At 43.6% G+C, this 11387-nt stretch overlaps 1 long non-coding RNA gene across 1 annotated transcript; it reads right to left on the bottom strand.

Annotated features, from left to right (window-relative positions):
* Positions 1–9997: 9997 nt before the first annotated feature.
* Positions 9998–10422, bottom strand: LOC134188407 (uncharacterized). The gene is made up of 3 exons (XR_009971338.1): positions 10354–10422; positions 10109–10298; positions 9998–10048 (listed from the first exon to the last, which is right to left on the bottom strand). It is a non-coding gene; the product is annotated as an uncharacterized LOC134188407 (long non-coding RNA).
* Between the last annotated feature and the right edge of the window lie 965 nt (positions 10423–11387).

The raw sequence follows: 11387 nt of genomic DNA, 5'->3' as shown, positions 1-11387 counted from the left end.
AGCCCAAGCGCCGACGGCAAGGTGCACTTACCATCTAGAAGCGGATCATGCTCCCGGTTCTTGCGCGTTAGAGCAGAACGATGCTCCACTGCAAATCCTGCGCGAAGCCGGACAAGGCACCACGCTGCCGGGATTCGGATCAAGTACAGACGTGAAAAGGCCATGAGATGGTCCAAAGCCAATCTGCTGTAACTACAATTTTAGCAGTTGTGCCGGCTATCACGACTGAACGTTTCGGCATATTTGCTTGCGCTGTCGTGGCAACCACGAGATGTGCGAGTACCCAGAGCAACGCACAGCTACACTGACAGCTCCTGGAAAGGCAGCAGCGTCCAGCAGAGGACAAGACAACGGAAGGCAATACGCAAACAAAAGTGTTGCGCTTAGTATATGTGCTTATTGCTGAGCAGGATTGCTAACTTGCAGGATATTGTGTGACATCTGTGTTCTGTTTTGAGTTGGAGCGTGTAATAGCCCCTTATGCGTAAGACTCATGGGCACTTAGCAACTATAAGTGTGTAATTCGTACAATATGCGTTTATCGGTCTGACTAGCGCAATTCTTGTCAGGCTCCTCTTTCGACACTTATCGTCAATTGCGAAGTACCCAAGACAAGGGCAACGTACAAGGATCGCGCTACTGTTAATCCGAAGATCTGCTAGCATTCGACAGCTGCCGCCCGACGGTGCAATCTCGTCATCTGGACACGGTTCGGACGTCCCAGATGGTGGTAGAAGAGTGGCGTCGAGCGCTGGCAAGCAACGTGGATAGTTTTCGCTGGCTATATCGCAAGTGGTTTGTCTTTGGACATTCCGAATTGGCTACGATTACAACAAAGCAAAAGCAAGAAGATGCCGCAGGAACATAAAATCGGCAAAAGCAAACGCCACGATCATCGACAGTTACTTGCAAGAGGAGTGTGCGGCAGCACGTATCTCGAATCCTCACGAGCGTACAGCAGCGGAAGCTCACGTCAGCCCTATGGGGTAATTGTAGATTTGTCATCCCCTCGCGCAGCGAGCGTCAATGATGGCATTGCACCTAATATGTGCTCCCTCTCATAAGTTAGTATAGACTTGGGGGCACGGACAACATGTAAGCTGGGAACAGGGGCTACTACAGCAAAGCTTGATTTACAGAGCGCATATCACCATATCCCCGTTCAACCAGACGATCGTCATCTCTTGGGAATAGCCTGGAATAGCAAGGTGTACCTCGACCGAGCTTTACCTTTTGGCTTGCGCTCGGCCCCCAAGATAATTTCTGCTGTAGCAGACGTGTTAATGTGGACTGTGTCCTGCAGAGGCATAACAGCCAGTATACATTGTTTGGACGATTTTCTATTTTTAGAATGTCCGCAAACATAAGAATGCGATGAAAATCTTGCAGAATCATAAAGCATATGCAGCGAGGCTTGAAAGTAGCTACAAACAAGCTCGAAGGGCCCACAACGTGCTTGACATTTTTTGAGTTTGCAGATCGACTCGCAGGATGGGATAATCAGTGTACCAGCCTACAAGCCGCTAAGCTGCGGAAAGTAAAAATCCACGATTGGGGAATGGCTAACGCGCCGCGCCTGTGCGAAGCGCCACCTGCTCTCTCTGATTGATACGCTGCACCACGCAACTTCAGTGGTGAAAGAAGGTTGAGCGTTTCTGCGTCGGCTGATTGATCTTGCAAGTACCGTCAAGCAATACTGGGTGCGCATGAACAGAGAGACGCGGACTGATCTTCGGAGGTGGGACGCATTTCGCGGAAGTTGGAACGGAAAGAGCATTCTCAACACTTTGGTATCACGGCCACCAACGATCCAGCTTAACTCTGACGCATCAGGCTCGTGAGTATGCGGAGCCATTTGGCGGTGCAACTGGTTTCAATAAAAATGGTCAAGCGAATGGAAGGAAATCAGCATCGCACCGAAAGAATTGCTACCAATTCTACTAGCAAGCGCTAAATGGAGAAAAGATTGACGCGCGAAATAGTGCTGTTTCGATGTGACCATCATACTGTTGTGTCGAACCTCGCTAAATCGTCTAGCCGAGATAAGATCGTCATGCAATTGCTGAGGGTGTTGCACTTTGTAGCAGCCCTTTACTCTTTTACTAGGGTCTCGACGCACATACCGGGTGTCTCTAACGCAGTGGCGAACGCCCTGTCACGAGACAGTATGCCTAACAATGAAAGCCTGTCGTTGCAGCTCAACGAGCAGCCAGAGGCCATTCCACTACAATTTATGTCTCCCCATCTAGAATGGAGATCGCAAACCTGGAGAAGTCGGATTGCCGTTTCTTTGCCCGAGGCTTAGAAGATTCCACCTGAAAGGCATACGCATCCGGGCAAGCGCGGTATCCAAAATTCTGCAATCGTTTTTCCTTTACCCTCTTTCCGCATCCGAGCACCGATTATGTCAGTTTCTCTCACACATAGCCAAAGAAGGTGTCTCTCACAAAACTATCAAAAGCTACCTGTCCGCATTACGCCACCTACAGATCCAGTCGGGTGTGGGCGACCCATTCACCGCTAATCTCCCATAACTAGCTCATGTCTTGAAAGGAATTCGGCGTCAGCCGCGACCGCGTTTGAAGGCCGACAAGCACTTGCCTATCACACAGGCATAATTGAGAATTTTGAAAAATGTGTGGGCAAAATGATCACCATTTTACGACGCCGCAATGCTGTGAGCTGCAGTCGGCACGGTTTTCTTTGGCCTTATGCGAGTGGGAGTGTTTACCGTAAGCTCCGTAGCAGCGTTTGCTGCCTCTGTTCACACGGCTCCACAAGACGTCATGATCACCTCACATGTCACTCCGTCTGTGGTGCGCATTCACATAAAGCAATCGAAAACAAGCCGGTTCCGTAAAAGGTGTAAACATCTTTTGGGTCGATTGAAACAAGAACAAAGATGCCGAGACGCACCGGAGACATGAGCAGCAGTGGTTACCTATCTCAGACAATGAGGTCACATTGTGTCTCAAAAGGATGAGGGACTAGAAGTCTCCTGGTCTAGACAAGGTTTATGGTTTCTGGGTCAAGCGTATCACGTGTCTTCACACTGATCTGACTCGTAACTACAACCTGCTGGCTCAGAATTCAGACGTTGTACCCGAGTGATTGTCTCAAAGAACAACCACTCTGCTTCCTAAGAATGACAAGACTGACCAGGCCAAAAATTGCATGCCTATCAACGTGACGAAATACTGTGACTTGCGGGTAGAGGTGAGCAGCATGTAGCAGTGTCGGACACTGCTTGTTCCAGTGGTGTTGGGAGCAATGGGCATAGTGCACGCAGGTATTGCACGGTGGTCGAACATCTTCCAAGTCATCACAACCTGCAGCACTTACAGAAAGCAGTGCTTCTTGGATCCAGCCTGTTTCTACGTAAAGTCATGTCTTCTGTCTAGACAGTCAGGATGGTCTAAGCACCTCTGAGATAGCGTTTGCCTATGATGCTTACAACAGACCTTACAAACCAGACTGATATGGTTGAGCACGACTATAATAATAATACGTGGCTTAGTGATTAGCGACAATGGCCACCACTCCATGGTTTGGGGAAAAACCCCAGTGACATCAGCAAATTATGAAACTTGTCTTTCTTTCTCATGTTTATCTAGCTTTTTCCATGACACTATGACTCGTTTCAGACGTTGGAGAGTTTGTGGTCTGGCAAACGGTCCGTTGACAATGACGTTCAGTGCTCTCCTGGTGGTCATTGATATCTATTAGGAGTGCTGAACTGAGTTTGTGGTCAGCGTAATGCCTTCAAATTGGCTAGTCACCTTAATAGCCGCAATCTGTATCGAATTGGCTAGTCATTGATCGCCGTGTGGACTACACACCGATATGTGTACCCTGCTGGGGTCACCTGCCGTGTTGGTGGGCACCCAGATGGCGATAAAGACCTCACTTGCCCCTCATGGAGAAAGATAACGACACAATAAAGGTTGTCTGACCATGATGGTCTAGGTTCAAATGAAACAAGTCTGTTCGTTCATCCCTACTGTCTATTTGGCTTTGTCTGTAAAAGTAGACTTGTCTCCGTGGATGGAGGAGTTTTCCGTGATCTGGTGTGGGGACCGCTGGCAATGAGGATATGTGCTTTCCTGGTAGTTATTGATATTTACTGGACGTGCTGTCCAGAGCTGGCGAAATCCTTGTAGGGAATGCCATCAATGATAGATAAACCAGTTACTAGCGCCATATAGATTACACGGAAAATTGTACATCTCTGGGACTTACATGCCGGGGTGGTGGTCATCCAGGTGAGAGTAAAGACCCCACTTACATTACTGAAAGGGTGATGACGACACAATGGTACAGGACTGTGATGTCAGGAGGTCCAACGCATAGCCCGCCAGTTAACTGTAGAGCTCCAGGGGAGTCTTTCTAAGGACAATAAGTCACAGCACCTGCATGGAATTGGGACCATCCTGTGTGATGATGTCTTCGAGCAAGAACCTCAGGTGGATGCAAAACATTTCAGTACATGCAGCAGTTCTCTTCGTGTACAGTCCTGGAGCAGAAAATCTTTGCACAATCAGAGGCTGAAATCACACTAGGGTTTATAACTGGGTTTGCTACTGCTTAGCATAACCAATTAGAATACATCAGGTCAGTTACGACAGAAATGTGGGTTAGAGCAGGGTTAGCCTAGGCTTTCCGAAAAGTAGGGTTAGCGCTCAGTTTAGCTGGGGTTACCGCTTGTCAAAACATTCCAGTTTATTCATATTGCGTATCAAAGCAAAGAATCAAAGATGATTGCTCTACTTTGTGTTGGTCTGGCACTTCTTTCTTGAGCAAATCGAATCCGCAAAACGACTTGCAGAATTCTGTAGTGAAAGACTTTGTGAAATCTGTAGATTCAGGCAACTTCTGCTGTTCTATCACAGGCCAGTGGTCCCTAGACCTAGAAAAGGCACTCCAAGACGGAAGTGGTCAGAAGACGTTTCAATTCTTGCGCGCAAATTGAGTAGCGTAGCTCGAGTACTCGATTACCTACCTTGCGCATGATAGCACAGCAGAGTGTTATGATTAATTAGCGCAACCCTGGTTTGCTAACCTAACTGTGAACACGGACAGTATCACCGTGTCACTGAGAGACCACCTGTGGACATAAGACCCACAGATGCCCAAAGTCATCAAATCTTCCCGCTGCGACTGAGAGACATGTTGTTGCTGCTCAAGACCAAAATATTCGGACAAGGTATTATGAATGCAACATTCTGCATCAATATGTCACTCTCACTTGCCTCTTGTGCAGTGTAGGCATGTGAACAGTTGACCACATTGTGGCAGGCTGCAGTGCCTTATCACCAATGGACTACATTGATCCACACAATCAGGTGGCCTAGCTCCATTATCCACTTACACATTTGTTGTCATTCTGGGGTTCCAGTGGAGAGCATAAGGTACCGGCATCATCTGATAAGGTGGTGAAGACGGACGACATAGCTATAATGTAAGACACAGTCATCTAGGAAGACCGGTGTCAATCCTCCTGACATCTGTTTCAGATATAGGAAGACAAATACTTGTCTTCTTATTGATATCAGCTGTCCTGGTAATGGCAATATCGCCAGGAAAAAGACTGAAAAGTTGACAAAATACAGCGAATGACGAGTGGAGGTAAGCCGTATGTGGCAGTGTCGGACATTTGTTGTTCCAGTGTGTTAGGAGCTTTGAGCACAGTGAACGCAGGTATTGCACAGTGTCTGGACATTTCTCTAATAAAAAATTTGCCTCGGGTGCTTACAAGAGACATTACAAACAAGGCTGATCAGGTTGAGCACGACATACATTTCATTGTACTACAGCTAGCAAAGTAGTACAGAATCCAATTGGGTTAAAGTCCGTTCAAAGAATGGAGAGCCTGTAGAAAATTCCTTTATCTCCATAAGTACGCCCCCTTACGTCGTTGATAAATGTATCATTCAAGAGCAAGTGACTAGGTAGAGTCAGATCTCTGGACAAATTAACTCTATTGATCCTGTGTAAATACATTATGCTTCCGGAAAGAGATTCCTTCCATGCATTACCTACAAAGAATACCGCCTTTTCTGGTCAGCTGTTTGAATGGCAGAAAACTGCTGAACAAGACAGACTCTGACGTACTAAAGTAGGTAGATTGGAGGCAGTGAGGACTAGGTAGTAACCATTGCTCTAATTGGTCATTTATCAATTGTTAGTATTACAATCCAGGATGACAGCAATGTTGTCGTTTCCGCCCTAATTGTCTTATCTGGTGACCACATTTCCAAGGGCTTTCAATTCTTTGAACGGACTGTAGAACAACATACAGCACATACGCACACATACACAGAAATTATGATAACTGCAACTATATTATTGTTAGTTTACTGAAATCTCTTTCACATTCACAAAATTACTTCAGCTGCAGTACGGCATGCAGGTGTCGACATCTTACTTTAGCAAGGAACACATGCAGAAAATTGCACGCAATGGCAAAAATAATAGCATGCAAGATGTCCATCAAGTGGTACTTTGAGCCAAATAAGTACATTACTCTACTGGACTATTTTTTCCGAACGTGGGCAGATAGTTCTGAGTAGGTCTAGCTACAGCAAGGCTACTCCTGAAGCCAGGAGTCTCCTGGCGACATATGCCTACCGCCGAAGGTGAGATAGTCTGAGTCAAGCGTGAATACATTTCAGAGCTCTGTACATCTCTTGCTTAAAATCCACGCCTTTCTCGACAAAATTAAAGTCTGTTGCCAATTTTGGCGACATGGAGACAACTCTAATAGACACCTCTGTTGTCTACAGAACACGCAACTGAATCGCACTTCAGAACTTGCTCATCTTGATGCTGATGATAGCTATGGACGTGTGAATGCAAAACAGAGCCGGTTCTGTGACTACCGGCCAGGGTCAAGCTCGGGGCACAATTTGGATTTGCCTGTGTAAACGTCACGGCTTATTAAGTAGTTCCAGCTTTATATATCTTGTTCTGACAAAGAACAGTTTATGCACTAGCTCTTATCAACCAGAGGCTCACATGTGCTAGGGATACAGTAACACCAGGCTAGCTGGCCACCTAAGCGACTAGTCGAGTGCAAACTGATTAATAAACAGATGCTTACTCGAGACTGGTCCTTTGTTACAGTAAATGGCTGGTAAGAAAACAATTACATTCTATATGTAACTTAATGATTTAGAACTAATGAGCAAGAGAACTATTGGATAGCAGCAGCCAAGGGTTTAGAACTTTAGTGCTTCTTCACTAAAATGGTATTCATCTTTACTGTAAAATTTTTGTAATGATAGCATCTGCATACATGTGCCCTTGTGCCAGTAAAACTTGCAAATTCAAGATTAGGGATGCCATATAGAAATTGCATGAACAGATTTCACCTCAATATTGTGTGAATTTCTAATTTTTCTAACTATTCAAGCAACTTTAGCTTCCAACAACCTCGAGTATTATGATCCCATGTTTCCGCTAATTAATTTGCATCCAATCAATTAAACTAACAACAATAACAACTAAAATATTGAAAAATTAATTATACAGTAAATTCCCTGTAAGAAGAATTTTTGTTGCCGAACATTTTCTCCAATCTTAACAACGTTCAAGAGTGGGTGGGTGGGGTAGTGGTGAGAAATGTCTGACACTTAGATCCTGCCTATTTCCAATGCACGCACTGAAATTAGCATCTACATTGTTACCTAAAGTTCCCTCTTACTGCGCCCTACACCGTAAGCATTCGTTTACACTGTAGCCTAGCCAGTCGATATTCTTAGGATAAGAACCAGGCACAAAGCCTGGACGTACTGCATATCAATATCCACATAGTTAGTTACCAAATCAGAAAAATGGTCATGCTATGGTTCACTGTGAACCGCAACCTTTCCAGCTATGGTCTGCTTTTCTTGCCTGAGTTCTGGCACAGCGTCGGGGAAGGCAAAATACGAAGCTAAAGACTCCAAAATCTTTGTAGGAGGGTCAAGTCCATGAGCCATGTTTGCCTCATGTACAAATCAGTGAGATTAACCTGTGTGTATCACACTGTCCCGGCATTGGCGGGCATTTACACAGTAGAAGCAAAAAGTAAGAATAGGCATGGCTTTACAGTTTAATTGATGATCAGCCCCCAAACTGGAGGAACACGTATACGCCAGTGGCCAGTGCATTCTGTTACTGATAATGGAAACAAACTTTGTCTGCTGTACCAACTATGACAAGAATAGACATTCAGATTCGCTTAATTTACTTGCCTATGCACTTCATTACAACTAGATACAGCTGATTAATTAATTAGTAATGAAACCCGTGACCAAACATCACAACTACACTAGAATAACTGGGTTATCTATTGTAGCCTGCCATCTGTACTTTAGATCTTGTTTAGTTGTCTCAATTTACTGTGTGTAGTGTTTAGTGTTTGAAGAATATCGCATATTGAGGCCTTCTTAATTAAAATGTATGTGGACTGGACCGTGAGTGGATTTCAATCCTGCCACAGATCTACACTATGTTCACAGTAGAGACTTCAAAACCGTCCCAAGAATAGAATATATATATATATATATATATATATATATATATATATATATATAAAGTGCATGATCTAGATGACCAAAGTCAGCATCAAAGAAGGCCTTTATCAAGTATTTTGAGCAATAACAATCTTTAAAAAAATTATGTGGTCCAGCTCAGTTCTAAAGTTGCCAGTGTGTTTGCAGTATTACAGTCATAACTACGACTGTGTACATGCACAAACACACAATCCAGACAACCTGGTGTCCACCTATTCTAGAAAGCCTCAGTATGCCATGTATATGCTATTACCAGAAACTTAATTTCTCCAAGCAGAAAGTGAACAAGACAGCAAAAGAAGACCAAAAGTACCCAATTACATATATGTTTCAATAACAATCTGACTCAGACGTAGTTTTGACGTTTGTTCGCAGGATTCATTAGTATTAACAGACAGTATCTATCATAACTACATACAACCGAGTGCATGGGCAAGCACAGCATAACTGAATGTCTATTTTTAGTAACAGATTGCATATATAGTAGAGCACAGCCGACAACTCTCGCTTCTATTTGTAGTAATGAATGCATAGGTAAGCACAGTAGGCTCAATAACCAAGAATGGTCATGTGAAGTGAAGCACAGCATGACCTAAATTGACTAGCCTCTTTCAAAGTTAGTCTCTCTTAACAGGGGCGGCAGAGCGAGTTGCAAGTTGGGCGGCGAGGCATGAATGACATCGGAGTATATGAAGTAGGGTGAGGCATTTCCTGTTGAGAAGAGCTTTCTAATGTCAAGTTAGGGTGGGGGACAATTGCCCCTCTTCCTCCCAGCTCCGCAGCGAGCACAGGTTAAAGGCTAGAGGGGCAGAGCCCACACACCAAAAAAAAACCAAGCATGACCCTTCTCGCATCTACGTCGTTGTTGGTGCTCAGCTGCCCTATCCTTTTCTCGTTAATGAAAGTTCTAGTAATTTATGCAAGCTATGCTTGTCGGTAAAGTGAGGCTAAAAGAGCTGTTTTGAGGAGCACCAGAGGTAACTAGTCTGTAGTGAAGACTCGATCTTTAGCAGATTCATCTGCCTTTAAAGTGTGCACTCATTACCCAAACCAGTGGTATTTAATATCAAAAGTTGTATAATATTGTAGTGTTCCCACTACACATGATTCAATTTACTGTTGGGCACGAGTGATATTTGTGAATTGAAAACTTCGAAGTGTAATCAATGATATTCAAAGATGTTTAACATTCATTAAAATCTGTCAGACATTTGTTCAAAATAAACGCGTCTTAAGGTGGTCAATGTGAATCTGATCATTTTTTGGATTGAAAAAATGTCCGGTAAGAAGAGATGGCCTTTAGGAATAATGACATTGGTTGGGACACAAATCTGCTGCAGACAAAACGACATAAAGTCAAAGTTTAGATGCTGGCAATGAAATTCATGTCTTAGATGTAGTATTTTTACAGTTCCAGCTAAATGTTAGAACTAATTGCTAACCTGTTTGGTATCTTGGACGGACATCAGAAATCATTTTCTGCCTCGATTTTCCTAAAATATTCATTATAATGTTAGAACCAAATTGGAGTTTTCACTCACTTCTCTACTTACCAAGGTCATCATCTGATTGTTTAGCAGCAGACTTTGTTTCTTCTTCCTTTCCTTTTGTCTCCTTACTTTTTTTCTCAGGGTTAGCAGCTATTTGTTTCAGCTCTTTCTGTTTCCTGGCAAAGATCAGATTAGCTGCTCGTATTTCTAATCCTTCTATCATTGTGGAAATGTAAGCAGTTTGCTCTTGCAACTGAATAAAAATATCCCATAAAAATCAATTAAATCTGATAGAAAAGATGTTGTACTTGCGGTCTCTGTGATAACTTCAACTCTATGTCCTCCCGAACACCTGTAATTCTATCAAGTTTGCTCTAACACACACATAACATTACAAACACTATAAATGACTTATACCACGGATGGAGTAAACATAGTAATACATACATATACAGCACTTGCAACGGTTGCCTCTCTCACTTTCATTCTAGTAAAGCAAGCAGCAACCGAACAATCATTTTTTGATAGTTTCTATGTTCACATACAATCAAGATAAGTACTTCATCATGGCTGTTGAACTAAACTACACCAATTGCTTTAACCTGCAATGCAGTGTCCGTTCTGTCATTTTTGAGTGCATTCATTACTATGCTGTTCTGTTTGTTCTTCCCATCCAACACTTTTCCGCGTAATGTCGAACCCTGGAACTATAGCAACAGTTTACCTCATTCTACGAAATGCATAACAAGAGACGGTGCATGGTAATCACCTCTCTGTGAAACCTCTTTGCATTGATATCGTCAGTTACATCATCAATAGTTGGAAACAAGCAATCCACCTGGTCACGAACACGTTTGAATTGCTATACAATTATAGAATATTATTTTATAAACATTGCAAACAAAATCATAAAAAGAGCACCGAAGCAATGGTTGACAATAACAGCAAAGTCTCGTGGTGCCTTTTCCATAATTTCATTGAACTTCCTACACCAAAATTCACATACTACAGTCACTAAACTTGCCATGTTTAACTTGGCTGCAACAAATCAGTTACATACTACACGAGACTTAGTCATACAATACATCAAACGTTTGATTTTGTAACACTAAACTCTCAGTTTAATAGTATGCTACAAAATAGCGCGCAAAATTAACACCAATGCACAAATCTTCTCTTATTGTGAATATATGTGCAATCGCACCCACACCCAAACAAAACTCACACCCACACTCACACATCCACACTTACACCCACACCACACCCATTCACCAACCAAACAACGCACCCACCCACCCACCCACCCACCCACACCCCACCCCACCCCACACACACACACACA

This window comes from Corticium candelabrum, chromosome 13, assembly GCF_963422355.1.
Source record: "Corticium candelabrum chromosome 13, ooCorCand1.1, whole genome shotgun sequence".
Lineage (NCBI taxonomy): Eukaryota > Metazoa > Porifera > Homoscleromorpha > Homosclerophorida > Plakinidae > Corticium > Corticium candelabrum.
The sequence above is the reverse complement of the archived record's forward strand: the minus strand, read 5'-3'. Positions and strand labels throughout refer to the sequence as shown.